Here is a 22,215-nt window from a genome sequence, read left to right on the forward strand (position 1 = left end):
TCCATGGTCCTGCCGTCATTGTGGGCAATGGCAGGTGGGTGCCCGGCGGACATCGCGCCCGCCGGACACCGGGTCCCGAGCGATGCCGCGCCCACCCCCCCAGGCGGCCGGGAAGCCCAGGGAGATGCCATCTGTGGACGTCATATGACAATGGGCGGGTAGGAAAGTGCCTAAAAGAGGTGGTGACATGTCGACAAAAAAAAAAAGAAGGGGGGGGGGGCATACTCCATGGACCACAGGGTAATTTTTCTGCAATCGCCTTTCTTTGTCTCCTATCTACCTGTCACCTGCCCTCTGAAGAGCGATCACTTTTCAGAGGGCCAGCAAGGTCTGGTGTCGGTGCAAGCGTAGATGGGTTTTTCAGAGGCCTTTTCCACATGTTTGTATCCATGACTTATAGTTAGGGTGACCACATTTCCAAACTGCCATACAGGGACACCCCCCCCCCCTTTCTAAAAAAAAGATAACCTTTTATAAAAAAACATTGTGCCCCCCCCCCCCCCATGGTTTTTACCGGTTCATCCTGGGACCTGTAGTTCTTCACTAGTTGGGGGGGTCGCATCTTCAGCTCTGAGGGGTTCATGGTGGGACCTGTAGTCCTTCACTTTTGGGGGTCACATTCCCCCCAAAAGTGAAGGATTACGAGTCCCAGCATGAACTCCTAAAATACAAAGATGTGACCCCCCCCCCCCCAATTTGAAGGACTACAACACCCAGCATGAAACCCCTGAGATCTAAGGGTGTGATCTCATAGATTTCACAGGTGTATGCTGGGACCTGTAGTTCTTCACTCTTTGGGGGGCAGGGGGTCTCACATCTTCAGCTGGGGGGGGGGGGGGGTCATGCTGGAACCTGTAGTCCTTAACTTTGGGGAGGTCACACCCCCCTAAAGTAAAGGACTATAAATCCCAGCATGAACCGATGATATCTAAAGATGTGACCCCCATCCCCCTAAATTTTGAATCTCCCAGCATGAACCCATGAGATCTAAGGGTGTGACCCCATAGATTTCACAGATCTATGCTGGGACCTGTAGTTCTTCACTAGTTTGGGGGGGTGTTACATCTTAAGCTCTGAGGGGTTGATGCTGGGACCTGTGTCAGTTTCATTCCGGGACACTGTATTGTCCCAGAGTGAAGGTGCCCGGGACAGACCTGCAGAATGCGGGACTGTCCCGGGCAATCCGGGACACGTGGTCACCCTAGGCCTGCTGTGCTGATAATCAATGTCCTGATTATCAACACAGACCCCCCCCCCCCCCTAAAAGGGAGAGCCGCAGATCAACTCTCCCTGTCAGCGTAAACGGAGGAAAGCCGGTAAATGGCACTTCCTGGTTCACGCGATGATCAGCTGTGATTGGTCACAGCTGATCATGTGGTAAGAAGCCTCTGTCAGAGGCTCCATACCACGATTGGAGTAACACACCGCACCTCCGTTCGCCACACTGCGCGCCCCTCGCCGTCTCTGTTATCCTGTTCGCGTCATATGACTAGGGTGACCACATTTACAAACTGCCATTCAGGGACACCCCCCCTTCCTAAAAAAAGATAACTTTTTATAAAAAAAAAATTGTGACCCCCCCTCCATGGTTTTTACCGGTACGTCCTGGGACCTGTAGTTCTTCACTAGTTTTTATTTTAATTCTGCACTGATTGTCTTTGAAATTACCCCTGCCCCCTATTAAATCCAATCTGGGGACAAAACCAGGGACAGACTTGGTCCGGGGACAGTGTCCTCAATCAGGGGACTGTCCCCTGAAACTGGGGATGTCTGCTCACCCTACTATGTATACATAAAACAGACTCGCTGTAGAATAACATGTCATAATTACCCGGAGCACTGTCATATTCTTGGAGAGGTTATGGTTCTGCGGTATGGTGCCTGCCCTCCATGCGCCACACTCTGGGTTCAACCCCCGGACGGTCCATGGGGCCCAGCGTCACTTGACGTGGCCATCTCTCCCCCATTTTAAACCTCAAATCTACCCTTTTTTTTTTTTTTGCCCAAATTCACAATACTTCCACAAAATACTACTAAATCACACCTTTTCACAACAAAAATACGCACAACAACAATTCGCACGCTCGGGCCACGTGGCTCACAAACAAAATTCACCTCCTTTTTTTACACCCAAATACACCTTTCTTTTAGTGCTATTGGATCATTTATTTTTTTGCGCTATAAAAAAACATGCTATAAAACTGCACTCATTACTGTCTAAATGTGACTGGCAGGGAAGGGGTTCACACCAGGGGGTTAAATATGTTGCCTAGTGAGTGATTTTATCTGTAGGGGGAGGGGACTCACAAGGGGAGGAGACCCATGTCTGTTCCTCTGTAGTACTGGGAACACATATCCGTGTCTCCTCACCTCACAGGACTGTGGATGTATCCATGGTCCTGCCGTCATTGTGGGCAATGGCAGGTGGGTGCCCGGCGGACATCGCGCCCGCCGGACACCGGGTCCAGAGCGATGCCGCGCCCACCCCCCCAGGCGGCCGGGAAGCCCAGGGAGATGCCATCTGTGGACGTCATATGACAATGGGCGGGTAGGAAAGTGCCTAAAAGAGGTGGTGACATGTCGACAAAAAAAAAAAGAAGGGGGGGGGGCATACTCCATGGACCACAGGGTAATTTTTCTGCAATCGCCTTTCTTTGTCTCCTATCTACCTGTCACCTGCCCTCTGAAGAGCGATCACTTTTCAGAGGGCCAGCAAGGTCTGGTGTCGGTGCAAGCGTAGATGGGTTTTTCAGAGGCCTTTTCCACATGTTTGTATCCATGACTTATAGTTAGGGTGACCACATTTCCAAACTGCCATACAGGGACACCCCCCCCCTTTCTAAAAAAAAGATAACCTTTTATAAAAAAACATTGTGACCCCCCCCCCCCCCATGGTTTTTACCGGTTCATCCTGGGACCTGTAGTTCTTCACTAGTTGGGGGGGGTCGCATCTTCAGCTCTGAGGGGTTCATGGTGGGACCTGTAGTCCTTCACTTTTGGGGGTCACATTCCCCCCAAAAGTGAAGGATTACGAGTCCCAGCATGAACTCCTAAAATACAAAGATGTGACCCCCCCCCCCCCCAATTTGAAGGACTACAACACCCAGCATGAAACCCCTGAGATCTAAGGGTGTGATCTCATAGATTTCACAGGTGTATGCTGGGACCTGTAGTTCTTCACTCTTTGGGGGGCAGGGGGTCTCACATCTTCAGCTCTGGGGGGGGGGGGTCATGCTGGAACCTGTAGTCCTTAACTTTGGGGAGGTCACACCCCCCTAAAGTAAAGGACTATAAATCCCAGCATGAACCGATGATATCTAAAGATGTGACCCCCATCCCCCTCAATTTTGAATCTCCCAGCATGAACCCATGAGATCTAAGGGTGTGACCCCATAGATTTCACAGATCTATGCTGGGACCTGTAGTTCTTCACTAGTTTGGGGGGGTGTTACATCTTAAGCTCTGAGGGGTTGATGCTGGGACCTGTGTCAGTTTCATTCCGGGACACTGTATTGTCCCAGAGTGAAGGTGCCCGGGACAGACCTGCAGAATGCGGGACTGTCCCGGGCAATCCGGGACACGTGGTCACCCTAGGCCTGCTGTGCTGATAATCAATGTCCTGATTATCAACACAGACCCCCCCCCCCCCCTAAAAGGGAGAGCCGCAGATCAACTCTCCCTGTCAGCGTAAACGGAGGAAAGCCGGTAAATGGCACTTCCTGGTTCACGCGATGATCAGCTGTGATTGGTCACAGCTGATCATGTGGTAAGAAGCCTCTGTCAGAGGCTCCATACCACGATTGGAGTAACACACCGCACCTCCGTTCGCCACACTGCGCGCCCCTCGCCGTCTCTGTTATCCTGTTCGCGTCATATGACTAGGGTGACCACATTTACAAACTGCCATTCAGGGACACCCCCCCCCCCTTCCTAAAAAAAGATAACTTTTTATAAAAAAAAAATTGTGACCCCCCCCCCCCCCTCCATGGTTTTTACCGGTACGTCCTGGGACCTGTAGTTCTTCACTAGTTTTTATTTTAATTCTGCACTGATTGTCTTTGAAATTACCCCTGCCCCCTATTAAATCCAATCTGGGGACAAAACCAGGGACAGACTTGGTCCGGGGACAGTGTCCTCAATCAGGGGACTGTCCCCTGAAACTGGGGATGTCTGCTCACCCTACTATGTATACATAAAACAGACTCGCTGTAGAATAACATGTCATAATTACCCGGAGCACTGTCATATTCTTGGAGAGGTTATGGTTCTGCGGTATGGTGCCTGCCCTCCATGCGCCACACTCTGGGTTCAACCCCCGGACGGTCCATGGGGCCCAGCGTCACTTGACGTGGCCATCTCTCCCCCATTTTAAACCTCAAATCTACCCTTTTTTTTTTTTTTGCCCAAATTCACAATACTTCCACAAAATACTACTAAATCACACCTTTTCACAACAAAAATACGCACAACAACAATTCGCACGCTCGGGCCACGTGGCTCACAAACAAAATTCACCTCCTTTTTTTACACCCAAATACACCTTTCTTTTAGTGCTATTGGATCATTTATTTTTTTGCGCTATAAAAAAACATGCTATAAAACTGCACTCATTACTGTCTAAATGTGACTGGCAGGGAAGGGGTTCACACCAGGGGGTTAAATATGTTGCCTAGTGAGTGATTTTATCTGTAGGGGGAGGGGACTCACAAGGGGAGGAGACCCATGTCTGTTCCTCTGTAGTACTGGGAACACATATCCGTGTCTCCTCACCTCACAGGACTGTGGATGTATCCATGGTCCTGCCGTCAAAAAGTTATCTTCCTAAAAAAAGATAACTTTTTATAAAAAAAAAATTGTGACCCCCCCTCCATGGTTTTTACCGGTACGTCCTGGGACCTGTAGTTCTTCACTAGTTTTTATTTTAATTCTGCACTGATTGTCTTTGAAATTACCCCTGCCCCCTATTAAATCCAATCTGGGGACAAAACCAGGGACAGACTTGGTCCGGGGACAGTGTCCTCAATCAGGGGACTGTCCCCTGAAACTGGGAATGTCTGGTCACCTTATCTTAGAGGCCTGTCTCATTTACATCCCTTGTGTGTTCTTATGTGACAATGTGATAAATGAAGTTCAGGGATTGAGCATAACATTGTAGATTACATATTTCCCTCACACCCATAATAGATAATGGTGTGATGAATGGACGGAGATCAGGGTCTATATACGAAGTGCCAATCTTGCCCACACATAACATGGCCGCACATCGGCTTCATTCCCCGACCCCTAACGCAATGACGCCATACGCTGCTACGGCCGCGGGATCTGACGTCGCCCCGGAAGTCTCGCGGGAGGATCTGCCCCGGGGCGGAGCGGAAGCGGGCAGAAAGAAGAGAAGGGAGAGGCGGCTCCGCGGAGAACGGTAAGGCCGGTAGCGGGACGGTACCTCCCGGGGTTGGTAGTTGTGGGTGGTGAGGGTGAGGAGAATTGGGGGGTACCATGGCGGAGGAGGAAGTGCTGAGTAGGCACGGCGGTGGTGTGTCAGTCTGGAGAACATCTGTTGGGTGGAGTTGGAGGGAGGGAGGGTGTGTGATGGGGGCAGATGTTCCCTATTGGGGAGAGATGATCAGAGCACATACATTGTACGGTGTCAGTGACTGGCCTCCATCACACTGTCCTAGTCATCTATGGAGGATGGACATTGATCAATCACTAAGACACAATACAGGGAGGGACCAGGGCTTTGCCCTACAAAGTCTGATCCCAAAAATATAATCAGTGATCAATGTATAGTCCAAGGATTATTAGATCACTATTTGTAGCGGAGTCCTGTCTTGTGTTACTATGACAATATCGCTGTGTGTTTCCCCATGTCCTGTGCACACTGACTCCTGAATGGGAGGGTGTGTGTCATTATAATCACCTGCTTCACTCTCTGTGTTCTGATCAGGAAAGTAGCAGGGTCTACATCCTTTTACACCAGGGATCTGTAGGAGTGCTGCATCGGGGTCCCTTATACATCACAGTCCCCCTTTTATACCAGGTTCCCCTATACATCACAGTCCCCTTTTATCCAGGGTCCCACATACATCAGTGTCCACTATACACCAGGGTCCCCTATACATCACAGCCCCCCTTTTATACCAGGGTCCCCTATACATCACAGCCCCCTTTTATACCAGGGTCCCCTATACATCACAGCCCCCTTTTATACCAGGTTCCCCTATACATCACAGCCCCCTTTTATACCAGGGTCCCCTATACATCACAGTCCCCCTTTTATACCAGGGTCCCCTATACATCACAGCCCCCCTTTTATACCAGGGTCCCCTATACATCACATCCCCCCCCTTTATACCAGGTTCCCCTATACATCACAGTCCCCCTTTTATACCAGGGTCCCCTATACATCACATCCCCCCTTTTATACTAGGGTCCCCTATATATCACAGCCCCCCTTTTATACCAGGGTCCCCTATATATCACAGCCCCCCTTTTATACCAGGGTCTCCTATACATCACAGCCCCCCTTTCTACGTCCAGTTGCCCAATAATCGGCTCCCCCTCTCCATTTATATTGGCAGCGGAAACCGTAGGCAGCCTCTGTTGACCTTAAAAGAGAAGTATGGGAATTACATTTTTTAAAAAATTTTATTATCATGCTTGCCTATTTGGATGCAGCATGAATCTCTCGAAGACTGCGAACTGAGCGATCAAACACTGCTGATCGCTAAGTTCTCAGAGCTCCAGGAGCAAAGAGCTGGTGACTGTCGTGTACCGATGTCTGCTCTGTACCCCCCCCCATGTGCGCTTACTGGAGCGCTGAGGGGGGCGGGAGCGGCTGGCTCAGGCTCTCAGTGGCTTGTAATGGCACTGTGCAGTAGGCTTGCTTTTGTAGGCTGACAACGGTAAGCCACAGCACAGCAACTGTATTTGTTCTGGCCACACCTTCTGCACCGCCCCTGACATATCTGGTGGTGATCACAATGAAAATGAGCCATGCACCCATGTCTGTGATGTGTGAACACAATGGTGGAGTGACATTTGCGGGAAACATGCTGTAAAAAAAGTTTTAACCACATCCCTAGGTTGAAGTGGCGATGTCTGAATGATGCCTGCAGGCTTCATTCAGATATCTTTGTTTTGAGCTGGCAATTCCCTGTAATGTAAAAGCTGCCCTAGCAGCTATTCAGCCGCTGGATTGCTCTTACAGGCAGGGGGGCTAGATTACCATAAAGATGTCCAGGGACCAGCCATCTGTATGACCCTGAAAGGCCAGATGCGATGTCATGAAGTCACTTCCCTCGATGGCAGATGTAGACACTGACAGTTTTTTTTTATCTCATGCTTTCAAGGTAGAGGGGGTCTTACTGACCCCAGATGTCTCCATAAAGAGGACTGGTCATGCCTTATTCCTATTACAGGGGATCTTTACATTTCCTGTAATAAGAATCAAAGTGTTTAAAAAATAGTAATTAAAGAGTATAAATTAATAATAAAAAAATATATATATATATTTTTTTAAAACCCTCCCATCCCCTCATAGGTTGCGTCTGCATATGTACACAGTGTTCGAACCATAGGTGAGGTATCAAATAAAATGGTGTCTTTTGCGCAAGCCAAAATGAATAAAGAGAAATCAAAACTAGGAAATGTGTTCAATCACATAGGGTGCTGCTCAAATCTAAATGCGTACAAACACTAACAAATAAATTGAAACAAGAAGAGCAGGTGATGAGCGCAATCCTAAATGCACTAAATTGTGAACAAAAAAGTATTATTATACCGAATCTAATAAAAGATATATAAGTGACACAACCGTGCCAAAACGAATACAAACCGTGGAGGAATATGCATAAAGTGGTCAAACCTAAATGAGTACTAAAACTTTATAAGTACTAACAACTAAAACAATCTGTGAAAAAACACAGAGTAATAAGTGTCCAATAGCAGTCAAGCCAGTGCTGCCAAATGCAACACACAAATGTTTCACAGGTAGGTCTTCTTAGATGGTGGGCTCACAGAGCGCTTACCTCCCCCTTGTAGGTCTAAAGCATGAAGTAACTGCAGCCAAACTTGATGGATCCTAGATGCTGCGGCGTCCTGGTATCTACAGTGTAACTTCTGGTCTCCAACAAAATGGAGGCTCGCCATGGAATGCAGGGATCAGCAGGGAGGAAACGGAAGAATAGAAGCTCCCATCGTGAAGTACGTTAAAATAGAGAATTTATTTAAAAAAACGAAAACTGCTTACAGGCATAAGTTTAAAAACGCGAGTCACGAAAAATCCGGTCGCAAGTCACTTCCGGTCACGTCTAGATGCGTTGCGTCACGTGACTTCATCAGGGGTCCGTCACGAACGTACCTCACCTGCACAAGACCTCCTCTTTAAAGCGGAGGTTCACACAAAAAGTGGGGAGGGGGGACAGATACCTGTCTGAGACAGGTATTTGCACCACTTCCGGGTTCTGACTCCTGCGGGGAGTCCAGCCTCGTGATGTCACACCCTCACTATCTTCTGGGAAACACTGTTCCCTGGAGAGAGCGGGGACCAGTGACGGTGTGCCGCGATCCTCGCACATGCGCAGTAGGGAATCGGACAGTGAAGCCACAAGGCTTCAAGACCTGATTCCCTCACCGAGGATGGCGGCCGGAACAGCCGAGGCACGAGCGATTGCTTAGCCTCGTCTGCTGACATCACAGGCGTGCTGGACAGGTAAGTGTCTATTTTTTTAAAATTCAGCAGCTGCCGTATTTGTAGCTGCTGGCTTTAAAAAAAAAAAAAAAATGGGTGGACCTCCGCTTTAACTTTAAACTGGTAACCTGTAAAAATGTTTAAAGTGTAGCCTATTTTTTTTTTTTCTCTTTATTTTGGGTATAAGGGGTTTATTCAGAAGCAGCAGTAGATGGCGATCTTTTTGGAAGGTTTACTAATTGAAAATGTTGGACGGATAGGTCTGACAGAGGAAACCTGTCATTATAAACACCCGAGCAGCAATTGCTTAACCTCCCTTAAATGGTATTTGTCTCTCAGGCATGTCGATCCGACGGCATCAATAATTTGAGAAGCTGACTTTCCAGATCTGTCTACTTGTTTTAGATCCATAGCTTAGAATGTGTTTAAAGAAAATGCAGGTGAAAGTACAGAAGATTGTTTCTTTTTTTTTTTTTTTTTTTTACTTGTAATGTGTTGAACAGTTTGACTACTCCAGGAAGAGTCAATTGCTGCCATGTCATAGCCACCGCCTCTTCTGGGAGTGTCTAATTATGGTCTGTGATGGCCTAGCTCCTTCACCCCTCCCCTCTCTTTCCTACATGAGCTTGATTGTAGCAGATGGGGAAGGAGAGAGAGAGAGAAAATATTATACAGCTAATGAGAAACCCTCTGTATCTCTGGTGGGGGCAATGATCAAGGCAGGGTTTGATAAATTTGCATGGAATCTAGGAGCCAGCTAAAAAAGTTATGAGCCAGAAAATGCGCCCCGTCCCGACAAGCTCGCGCTCAGAAGCGAACACATACGTGAGTAGCGCCCGCATATGTAAACGGTATTCAAACCACACATGTGAGGTATCGCCGCGATCGTTAGAGCGAGAGCAATAATTCTAGGCCCAGACCTCCTCTGTAACTGTAGAATTTTTTAAACGTCGCCTATGGAGATTTTAAAGGGTAAAAGTTTGTCGGCATTCCACGAGCAGACGCAATTTTGAAGCGTGACATGTTGGGTATCAATTTACTCGGCGTAACATTACTTTACTGTTGTCTTATTTTTTAATTAAAAAACTTGTATTTTTTCCCCAAAAAAGTGCGCTTGTAAGGCCGCTGCGCAAATACGGCGTGACAGAAAGTATTGCAACGATCGCCATTTTATTCGCTAGGGGGTTAGAATAAAAAATATATATAATGTTTGGGGGTTCTAATTAGAGGGAAGGAGATGGCAGTGAAAAATTACACATTACACATGCTGTTTTACTTGTAATGCCAACAGTCACCACCAGATGGCGCAGGTCACAAAAGGAAGCTTGGCACTTCACAAAGCCGCGGCCTCAATTACCGGCCGTCGCGATCGCGCGGCGGGGGCGCACGGCCTCAGGTTAAAGTGGTTGGACCAGGATTATGGTTGAAGTTACAACCGTGATATTATTGTTGATAGTATTGTACTTTTCAGCAGCCGATTTGGTAAAAGTGATCCGAGCAGCTATACAGCCGCTCAATCACTTTCACAGGTGGTAGAAGGGGGGTCCTTCCTGCGCTGCCTTTACTGGGGTTACCCATCCTATCAGGGAGCCCAGCACTGATGAAGACCACTCAGATCACATTCACTTAGAAGAGTGGAAGGGACCACAAGTTCCTGTCACTCTTCTCTGCCATCAGAAGCCGGAAACAACATATGATTTAGTCAGTTCCGATTTCAGCTTGTTTATTTACAAGCTGTTACTGGCTTCTACAGCATTTGATCCAACCGATCTCTGTTTGATCAGGTGCTCTGGAGGGCAGAGGAGAGATTTGTGGTCTAATAACTAGAGGTCGACCGATATATCGGCCAATATTTTGCCTTTTTGAAGATATCGGCATCGGCCGATTATTATCAAAAATAGGCCGATTATCTGTCCGCCTGCCCGCCCGCTTGCTCGCTCGATCACCCGCCACTGACTTTTTTTTTCTATTTTTAGTTTAGGAAGTCGGCAGCCGGTAACAGCCAATCGGCGGCCGCCGCTGCCGACATCCTCCACTGTAAAAAAATGTCCCCTGACGTGCTGCGTGCCATTGCCTCTGCCTACAAACCCCAGAATGCAGCGTGGGCCGGTAACTGCTGGCCCGCGCTGCATTCTGGGGTTTGTAGGTAGAGGCAGGGCACGCAGCACGTCAGGGGACGTTTTTTTTCAGAGTGGAGGATGTCGGCAGCGGCGGCCGCCGATTGGCTGTTACCGGCCCGCTCTGCATTCTGGAGATTGTAGGCAGAGGCGGGGCAGCACGTCAGGGCCAGGGACAAATGGAACTTTTTTGTGCTGGGCTAGGAGATGGAACGGAGCCTGGAGCGCTCCGCTGGTGGGCATTGATTAGGTGGCAATGAATAACATTGGGCTGTACTGGTGGGCACTGATGTGCTATGCACTGGTGGGCACTGATGTGATATGCACTGGTGGGCACTGATGTGATATGCACTGGTTGGCACTGATGTGATATGCACTGGTGGGCACTGATGTGATATGCACTGGTGGGCACTGATGTGATATGCACTGGTTGGCACTGATGTGATATGCACTGGTGGGCACTGATGTGATATGCACTGGTTGGCACTGATGTCATATGCACTGGTGAGGTGGCACTGGTGGGCACTGATAGTCTGCAATAATGAGGTGGCACTGGTGGGCACTGATGTGGAACTTATGGATACTGATAGGCTGCACCCCACCTCTCCAACCTAAACAATTATCTCCTCCCCACCTCTCCACCCTAGGTTTTTTGAGATAAAGGGAAAAAAAAAATCGGCCGCAAAATCGGCAATACATATCGGCCATCGGCCGCCCCGATTTCCAAATATCGGCATCGGCCAGAGTAAAACACATATCGGTCGACCTCTACTAATAACCCAGATCTCTTAGTGGACCTGTCATGGCCCATGCTATCACAAGGGATGTTCCCGCACGTATACGTAGACAGAAATTTGAACCACACATATAAAGTATGCTGAGACCAATAATTCTAGCACCAGCCCTCCTGTGTAACTGGTAACATGTAAAAGCTTTTAAAGCACTGCCTATGAATAATTTTAATGTATGTAGTTCAGGGCGCAACAAATGCCGGAAATTGTGTCCTGGCGCCTGGGCTTTTATCAGCCAATTCACTGTCTGCACCAGGCCTTTCTGCATTTCTGGGTAGGTGGCGCATGCCAATGATTCTTGGCTGGGACCCACCGATCGTCGGAGCGAGGGATAGAAGAGAGATCTGTGGTGTAAACAATTTTCACGCAATATATACTTATTGGGATTTTATTTTTTTGCCAAAGACATGCAGAATACATTTTGCCCAAAATTTATGAGGAATTTTTATTTATTTATTGGGATATGTTTTGTAGCAAAAAGTAACAATCATTGTTTTTTTTCTCAAAATTTACGCTCTTTTTTTTTTTTTTTTTTGCTTATTGCGCAAGAAAAAAAGAAAAAGCCCAGTGGTGATCAAATACTACCAAAAGGAAGTTCCTCTTTGTGTGAAAAATATGGTCTAAATTTAATTTGTGTACAGTATTGCATGATCGCACAATTGTCAGTTAAATTACAGCAGCGCTGTATAGCAAATCACAATTCCAATTGCGTGCGCAAGTTTAAAGCATGACACGTTTGGTATCTATTTACATGGTGAGATCGGGTCCATCTATGGGTATGCTGATCCTACTCAAGTTGATCCATCGATTGGCTTGGGTATAACCAGCCTGTTGAATTTTTTACATGCGATTACTGCCAGCACCAGCAATAACCATTGTGTTCTGCCGGCTGAGAAGTCCTGCCTGTTTTAACACCGTAAATGTCACACCACCAAACCACAACAATGTGCTTTGCATGTGGTTGCGGCACAGCCGCTATTCACTTGGATGAGTACTGCCCGCTGAACCCAACAGAAGGTTTATTTTTTAGGGCAGTTGCAAACCCTTGCAGGCACACCATGTGCACAACCCCCTTTGGCTGGTTGTAAAGGTTCCATTTTTTTTAAAATGAAAATAACAAACATGTCATACTTGCATGCTCTGTGCAAGGGTTTTGCACAGAGAGGCCCCACACCTCCTCTTCTGGGGTGCCCCACTGGCACTCCTGGCTCCTACCCCCACAGAGAGCCGCTTTCCATGGGGGCACCTGTGTGGGTGGGCTCCAAAGTCCCACTGCTGCGTCTATTGACACAAACACTGGGACTTGGCCCTGCTCCGTGTCACTGGATTTGAATGACAGCAGCAGGAGCCAATGGCTCCTGCTGCTATCAATTTATCCAATGAGGACAGAGACAGCGGCTCAAGCTGCTGGGCTTGTGCACATTGCTGAAACGGATGCGTTCAGGTAAGAAAGAGGTGGGGGGCTGCAGCAAAGAAGGGTTTTCACCTTACTGCTTAGAATGCATTAAGTGAAAAACCCTGAGACTTTACAATTCCTTTTTAAAGAGGATTTCCAGCCTGAGGGGAAAAAATAAATAAAAGTCAGCAGCTAAAAATACTGTAGCTTCTGACTTTTAATATAAAGACACTTGCATGTCCAGGTATCCCGCGATGTTGGCACCCTGAGACGATCTGTCCATCAGCTCCGGGGCGCCGGTATCTTCACTAAGGGAAACAGGCAGTGAAGCCTTGTGGCTTCACTGCCTGTTTACTGCTGCGCTTGGCAAATCACGCTGCACTTTCTGAATGTTCCCACTGTTTTCTGGGACCTGTGTGTCTCCCAGAAGGCAGCGCGGGGGGGGGGGGGGAGGAGGGGCCGGAAATGGCAAAGATCGCCGCACAACAAATGCGGTAATCTTATCTGGAAGTGGGAGCGAGTACCTGTTTTTGACGGGTATCCGATCCCCCTTTCGCCCTAAAAGGTGCCAAATGTTCCAGTGGAGGGAAGGGGTGGGGGAAGCAAACAAGCGGAGCTTTCTCTTTTGGGTGGAGCTCTGCTTTAAGGAGGGCATTCCGGAGGCTGTAAAAATACTGCATCTGTTTTTACAACCCGTGTAAACAAGCCCTTATTAATTCATAATGTTTGAAGCTTGAGGACCAGCATAACATCCATGTGAATAAAGGAGAAGTTTGGGATTAAAAGGCCCCCCAAAAAAACGACATGGGGTCCCCTCCATGCTGCAGCATGCCTGTTGTAGGATGGAGAACTGGGCGATCGCATGAACACCCCAATATTGTCAGGATGCTTCCTGAGCTTGGAGCGGCTCTGCCCCATTATATTGCCCGCTATCAGCTGACTAAGTGCATTTCTGTGACCCACAAGAGAAGTATGGCCAAACTTCTGTTTTCATCTTTGCCACATGCAATGTCAGCAAGTGCAGCTTCTGTTTCTTGTAGGAAATATTTCCTGTACCAGCAGTCTACCACACATTTCCAGCACGCAAGGAATTTCACTTAGCCAGTATAACCAGTGACTTCTGTCTGATACCCATGTCTTGGTAGTATCCTCAGTGGGGACCCAGACATTCTTCGCATTTTACACTTGTATTTGGCTGTCTGTGTCCCCATTAGAGGTGTCGCCTCACTTCCTGTAGTGAAGTGCACCCGTGCCCAAAGTATTGACTATTTCTGAACAAGTGGTAAAACCAAATAAAATAGGCTATCATTTACCTCTGTAACTAACTATAAGGAGAAAATATTTAGGTAACTGCAACAGCCGCTGCCACAACCGAGATATCCATCTTTCCTGTGAGCGGTCCTTTAAACGATGACGGTGGTCTCCGCGGTGGATTCGCCACAAGATCACTGTTATCGACGGTGGGAAAGGGGGCCCCTCCCACCGCTCTCCCACGCCCTCCGCCGCTTACCAGAGCCGTCGGCAGCGACGGATGCATTCGGGTCCTGCTCGGCTGGGATACGAGTGAGGGCAAGATGGCCCCCACCCGTCTCCATAGCCTAGCAGGGCGTAAGCGACGTCAAAACATCACTTCCGCCCATGCTTCTTAAAGGCATATTATCTTGTTGTAATTTTTTTCAAATGACAATTTTTTTTTTTTTTTGCATTTTAGTCTAAATATGAGATCTGAGGTCTTTTTGACCCCAGATCTCATATTTAAGAGGACCTGTCATGCTTTTTTCTATTACAAGGGATATTTACATTCCTTGTAATAGGAATAAAAGTGACCCATTTTTTTATTTATTTTTGTGTAAAAATAAATAAGAAAACAAAACATTTTTTTTTTTTTAAAGCGCCCCGTCCCGACATGCTCGCGTGCAGAAGCAATCGCATACGTGAGTAGCGCCCACATATGAAAACGCTGTTCAAACCACACAAGTGAGGAATCACCGCGATCGTTAGAGCGAGAGCAATAATTCTAGCCCTAGACCTCCTCTAGCTCAAAAGATGCAACCTTTAGAATTTTTTAAACTACGCCTAAGGAGATTTTAATGGGTAAAAGTTTGACACCATTCCACAAGCGGGCGCAATTTTGAAGAGTGACATGTTGGGTATCATTTTACTCGGCGTAACATTATCTTTCACAATGTAAAAAAAATTGGGCTAACTTTACTGTTGTCTTATTTTTTTATTTAAAAAAAGGGTTTTCTTCCCAAAAAAAAAGTGCGCTTGTAAGACCGCTGCGCAAATACGGTGTGACAAAAAGTATTGAAACGGCTGCCATTTTATTCTCTAGGGTGTTAAAAAAAAAATATATATAATGTTTGGGGGTTTAAAGTAATTTTCTAGCAAAAAAAACTGTTTTAATCTTGTAAACACCAAGTCTGAAAAACAGGCAAGGTCCTTAAAGCGGGAGTTCACCCATTTAAAAAAAAAAAAAAATTTCTCCCCTTAGCTTCCTGCTCGTTCGGTCTAGGGGAATTGGCTATTTGTATTAAAATATGAGCAGTACTTACCCGTTTTCGAGCTGCATCTTCTTCCGTCGCTTCCGGGTATGGGTCTTCGGGAGCGGGCGTTCCTTCTTGAGTGACAGCCTTCCGAGAGGCTTCCGACGGTCGCATCCGTCGCGTCACTCGTAGCCGAAAGAAGCCGAACGTCGGTGCGGCTCTATACTGCGCCTGCGCACCGACGTTCGGCTTCTTTCGGAAAATCGTGACGCGATGGATGCGACCGTCGGAAGCCTCTCGGAAGACGGTCAATCAAGAAGGAACGCCCATTCCCGAAGCCCATACCCGGAAGCGGCGGAGAGGATGCATCTCGTAAACGGGTAAGTACTGCACATATTTTAAAATAAATAGCCGATTCCCCTAGTAAAAACGAGCAGGAATCTAAGGGGGAAAAGTGCCCTCTAAGGGTGAACCCCCGCTTTAAGTGGTTAAAGTCACTGATCGCCGCCGTTAGTAGTATTAAAAAAAATGTAATTCCAGTACCATAGTTTGTTTTCTAACTCTCATGAAAACAAATCAATATACACTTAGGATTTTTTTTTTATCAAAAAACATGTAGCGAAATACATTCTGGGCAAAATTTATAGGTACATTTAGATTGTTTTTTATTATATATGTTTTATGGCAGAAAGGAAAAAAAGATTGATTGTTTTTTAAGATGTTTTGTCTTTTTTCCATTTACCGTATTTATCGGCGTATAACACGCACCCTAACTTTAAGAGGGAAGTTTCAGGAAAAAACTTTCCACATAACACTCAGGCACAGTTTACCCTCTATTTTCAGGGTAAAAAAAGTGAGTGCTATACGCCAATAAATACAGTATATTGCAAAAAAATAAATAAAAAAACCCAGTGGTGATCAAATACCACCAAAAGAAACCTCTATTTGTGTGAAAAAAGTGATATAAATTTTGTTTGGGTACAGCGTTGCATGACTGCACAATTACCAATAGTGCAGTGCGAATAGCAAAAAATGGCCTGGGGGTAAAATCTTTCGAAGCGCAAGTGGTTTAGGAGGAATATTTTTGTTTAAAGGTAATATTTAGCTGTAAGTGCCCCTTTTACATGGGATCTCTAGACTCTTTGCATGCATTCCTGGCATGTTGGTGAGCTTAGGAGGCAGCATCCAACCTCACTGGGCCGGATTCAGATAGGAGATACGACGGCGTATCTCTGAGTGCGGTCGGTCGTATCTATGCGCCTGATTCAGAGAATCAGTTACGCATAGATATCCCTAAGATCCGACAGGTGTAAGTGTCTTACACCGTCGTATCTTAGGCTGCATTTTCAGGCTGGCCGCTAGGTGACACTTCCGTATGTTTACGCGAGGAATATGCTAATTAGGTAGATACGGCGATTCAGAAACGTACGTTCGGCCGGCGCAATTTTTTACGTCGTTTGCGTTAATGCTTTTTTCGGCGTATAGTTACCCCTGCTATGTGAGGCGTAGCTAATGTTAAGTATGGCCGTCGTTCCCGCGCCGCGTTTTGAAATTTTACGTCGTTTGCGTAAGTCGTTCGCGAATAGGGCTGTACGTCATTTACGGTCACGTCGAATCCAATTCGTGCTTGCGGTGTACTTTAGAGCAATGCACACTGGGATATTTTACGGACGGCGCATGCGCCGTTCAAAAAAAACGTAATAAACGCGAGGTCAAGTAAAATTTAAATACAACACGCCTCCAACATCCCCATTTGAATTAGGCGGCCTTACGCCGCAACACATACGTTACGCCGCCGTAACTAAGGGCGCAAGTTCTTTCTGAATACAGAACTTGCGCTCAAATTTACAGCGGCGTAACGTATCTGAGATACGTTACGCCGGCAGATAGATACACAAATCTATCTGAATCCGGCCCACTGCCTGCAGGCTGAAAACTGTACTGAATGGTAGTCTTGTTTGGGGCCCTGTGTGTTCAGGCCAGGACGTATGCCCAGAATGCTGGTATCCTGCAAAGGGCCCAAACTGTATACATTGCTTAGCCTGACCCGCATATAATAGGATCTATTACATCTGATGAATCTGTTTAAAATATTTAATGTGGTTGGTGACTGCAAAACATGGACACAAACCGTGTCAGCCAGGTTAAAGCAATATAACAGCTAGCATTGTCAGGTCGGCAATAGCAAAGTATCTCAGGCAGGTAAATGGCAACCAATTTGTGCCAATTTCCCAAAATAAAGAGGAAATCTGATTGGCTCTTAAAGCACACTTTAAAAAAAAAAATGTAATTTTAAATCTCATATTTATCTCTCATTTTTACAGTTGCATATATACATTTCAAAACTATCGACCAGGAGTAGTCATCATCTATGAATTTCTTGTTGATATCTCTGATATATTTTACATATTCCTTCCTGGTACGTGCATGCCCAATGTCACAACATGATCATCAAGAGCACAATGTAATGTGGTGACTGCATTCGTTTCCTTTAATTTTGCGGCTAGGAATTGTTGTTAGCAAATAGAGATAACATTTCTGGATCAACAGGTATTATCTCTTATGTAAGCTACAACGTAGTAAAGATGAATACAGTATTGGGTTCTGTTCACACTACATCGACCTGAAAGTCACGTGACTTTGCCAGGCAACTTGAGTACTATTTTGAAGCATCTTTCTCTTGTGCGAGTATGCAGAGATGAAAGCATACAGGAAAATGTCATGCACTGCCTGGGTAATCTTCCTGTAATATCAGATCCAAATCGCATCAATATAGATGAGGATCTGATTTGGAGGCAACTTCCATTACAGTCTATGGGTACAAATCTGATAGAAATCGCCTTGAAGTAGTACAGGAACTTTTTCTACAGTTGGAGCGACTTTAGTAGTGCTTATTAAGATTGCTCTCGTTGACTAAAATGGAATTTCACATGTCGGGCTACTTGGGGGTCTCGGATCCCAAATTGCGGCAGTGTGAACTGAGCCTTAGTAGTGAAACCTATGTGGTAACCATGGCTCTCTCAATAGATAGGCGTTCGATACAGTTCCCCATAAACTTTCAAAATAAGGTCCGTTGGCATGGACAATAGGGTGAGTACTTGGATTGAAAACTGGCTACTGGGGGCGAGTCCAGAGTGTAGTGATAAATAGGGAGTACTCTAAATGGTCCGGTGTGGAAAGCGGGGTCCCCCAGGGTTCTGTCCTGGGACGAATCCTATTTAATTTATTAAATGACCTGGAGGATGGGGTAAACGGTTCAATCACTCTGCACATGCTCAGTTTGGTGTGTATTGCAAGAGAGTTTTTTTTTTTTCTTGGAAGAGTGCATGTGATCAGCACAGGGCCAATCGGCACTGTCCAGACAGAGGGCCAGGGGTCCTACAGCGTCAGGACAGTCAGAGTAGAATAAAAACTCTTCCTACAAGCTTTAACCAGACACTGATAGAAGTCACACGACTGCTATATACTGCGGATGAGAAAAGGTTCCCTCGGCAGAAAAAAACTCTCATCGAGCATTTTTTGTACACAGTTTAGAAGAGATTAAGATAGTTGGTTTTTCTGCCAGAAAGCTCCAATCAGAAATGCAAACCTGAAGGTTTTTTTTCTTCTGCTTCTAAACATGGAGCTTAAAATATTCCTGTAATCATCCTAATGTGCCTGGACACATAGGATAACATTGAGCTGCTTCTGTAGGCAGAACACAAAACTCCTGTAGAAGCAGCGATTTTTACCACTTTGCACCCGCGCTGTAGCCGAAAGACGGCTATAGTGCGGGCCTCCAGTGCTGGGAAGGGTGTCCATAGATGTCGTCCTGTAATTGTGCCGCCGCCGTGCCGCGCTCTGATCGTTGAGTCCTACTGACTCGGCTGATCACATAACAGGGTAAAAGCAGGGTACACAGCTGATCAGAAGTAAACAGAAGCCGGTTATTGGATTTTTTTTCTCCTCAAGATTAGCGTGAGGAGAAAAGAGTAAAGCCAATAAAGGCTTCTGTTACAGGGAGATCGGTACCAATCGGTGCCCACCAGTGCTGCTAAGCAGTGCCTCATCAGTGTCACCTACAGTGTTCATCCGTGCCGCCTGAGTGCCGGTGTCTTGCCGAAAAAAGCCCCCCGGCGGATTATGCCCCCCCCCCCCGTACTGCGCAGGCGCTTGCCTACGAAAATTGCCGAACACGTACCTCTAGACGGCGCCTGCGCACACTTCTGACATCCAGGCTCATTCCTTACCATTCCCGTGGACACGGTGGATGTTAAAAAAAGACCACTTACAGCGAGGTCCACACAAGCGCAGCATGTTCTGCTATTTTCGGAGGAAAGCGCCGCGCCTGCGCAGTACAGGGGGGGGGCATAATCCGCCGGGGGGGACACTCATCGGCAGAACACTGGCTCATCAACGCACATCAGTGAAAGAGAGCAAACCATGAAAAAAACAATTGTTTGGCGTTTTCTACATTTTCTGTCTTTTTTTTTGTTTCTTTAGCAAAAAATGAAAAAACCCAGTGGTGATTAAATACCACCAAACAAAATAAATTTCTGTGAAAAAAAGTAACAATTTTGTTGGGGTACAGTGCTGCGTGACCGCACAATTGTCATTCAAAGTGTGAGGGTGCTGAATATTGACCTGGGCAGGAAGGGGGTACAACTGCCGAGTAAGCAAGTGGTTAAGCCAGTGTGCATGGAGCCTAAATTAAAAAAGATAATTTGCTTTGGAAGGTTTTGTCATCTTCCCAACTGTTCTTCGTTGTGGGTATTAAGAAATGTAGACTATGCTGCTGTATGGTTATGAAGAGCTTATGTATCTAGTGAATAGTATTTAGAGAGCCGAATTGTTTCAGGACATGTTATTAACAATCCTTGTAGATAGTACAGAAATAATTCTCAGCTGTTGGCCGGATATGGTTTGCCATAGTGATATTTCAGAGATAATGGAGCACAGGAACATCATTCTGGATCTCCCTAATCACCTACATCAGTGACTGTCAGCTTATGAGCTAAAGGGGCCCCAACTGCTGTTCCTGACAGCACCAAAGGGCCATACATCATGTACAGTACATGTAATGCTTGAGAGGACCGCAGACCTAATAGAGGAAATGAGGGTCAGAGAGTGAGGACATGCTATATGTTTGGCTGCAGAAGACAATACGAGACTGGGAACATGTTACATGAGACTAATAGAAATCAATGCTAATACCCCAATCAATGTTCCCACTACAGCCTGCTGAAGTCTGAGGGCTGCATATCATATACCAAAGAGCTGCACGTTGGGCACCAGGGACCTACATGCACTGCAGCCAAGTGGTTAGGACATTTTGTATTCTTTGGTGAGGAGGCACACGCCCTGATTTGCCATAATGATGTGAGAGTAACCTGTAACCAAATGGTACCAACCAATAACATCACATAATAATGTGAGAATAAGCATAAAATAAAGAGACATTGGTTGTCTAATATACATTTTTTTTTTTTTACAGTGATATGTCATACACTTTTCCTCTATCATAGTTGCAGATATAAATTGTCCCGTGGCTGTCCCTGCTTATTTAGCTTGCAGGACGCCTAATCTCATAGTGTGTTATCTAAAGCTGATTGCATCTCCTCAGTAATAATTGATAAAGATGGCTTTGTGCATGTGGCTCAATACTGTCACATCTTTATTGAACATGTATAATAAAAAAGGGAAAACTTCCGTGTATTACTAGCCTCCAGATTCACCATTTGTTTTTATTCTTGCAATAGTTTTTATTTTTTATTTTATTGGATTTTCAAATAACAGATAAAGAAATGGGCACATGTATGGACCTCCAGTAATTTCTACTGTAACTTTATTGCTTTCAGAGCTTCCAGTGGATGTGGAAATGCTTGGATGGCTTAGATAGCTGACAGTTGTCTTAAAGGTTTGTTAACTCGCATGTCTAATGCCGCGCACACAAGACCGTTTTTTTATGACGAGAAAAATGCAAATTTTTTAATTGATCATTAAAAACGATCGTGTGTCGGCTCCAGAGCATTTTTCTCGACGAGAAGAATGGGCATTAAAAATTTAGAACCTGCTATTTTTTCCGCGTCGTTTTTCACGCCGTGTAGGCTTTAACGACGTGGAAAAAAATGTGCACGCTCAGAAGCAAGTTATGAGAAGAAAATTTGCTTAATTAGCCCAAAGGGTGGCGCCATCCGAATGGAACTTCCCCTTTATAGTGCCGTTGTACGTGTTGTACGTCACCGCGCTTTGCTCGAGCATTTTTTTTTTTCACGATCGTGTGTATGCAAGGCAGGCTTGACAAGAATCACGTCTATGACATGAAAAACGGTCGTGTGTACGCAGCATTAATTTATATTATCCACTCTGTCTTCTAATCATATGTGTGTGTGTGTGTGTTGTATAAAAAAAAAAAGCCGTATATACCTTATCTGTGAGCGCTGATTAGGGGTCACATGACGCGCCACATCTCTCATCACTCTGTCTGACAGATGCAGAGGGAGGAGCCGAGTTTCCCCGCTGATGTCAGTCTGGAGGGGAGGAGGAGAGAGCCGGCGCATCACGTGACCGCTGGTCAGCGCTCACAGATAAGGTATATACAGATTTTTTTTTTTTATAGAACACATTCACACAGGGGGCCATATCATAACTCAGAGTAGATTTTATAAAGTAAATCATGTTATTACAGGGGGGGGGGGGGCGCGGCAGCTTGTACGGGGAACTGTACAAGCTGCTAAGACAACCGTACTTCCAC

The 22,215-nt window shown here is 46.2% G+C and overlaps 1 protein-coding gene across 4 annotated transcripts in view; it reads left to right on the forward strand.

Moving 5' to 3' along the window:
* Positions 1–5,321: 5,321 nt before the first annotated feature.
* The window catches only part of GRB2 (growth factor receptor bound protein 2), a 97,744-nt gene continuing 80,850 nt past the window's right edge, over positions 5,322–22,215 (forward strand). For 3 of the 4 annotated variants that reach the window (XM_040330761.1, XM_040330763.1, XM_040330764.1), the window contains exon 1: positions 5,323–5,419. The gene's annotated coding sequence lies outside the window, so the exon portion shown is untranslated. Of the gene's footprint in view, positions 5,420–22,215 lie in introns of all 4 variants that reach the window. The other variant, XM_040330762.1, reaches the window with a different exon arrangement.

Source organism: Rana temporaria, chromosome 12, assembly GCF_905171775.1.
Source record: "Rana temporaria chromosome 12, aRanTem1.1, whole genome shotgun sequence".
In the NCBI taxonomy this organism is placed as follows: domain Eukaryota; kingdom Metazoa; phylum Chordata; class Amphibia; order Anura; family Ranidae; genus Rana; species Rana temporaria.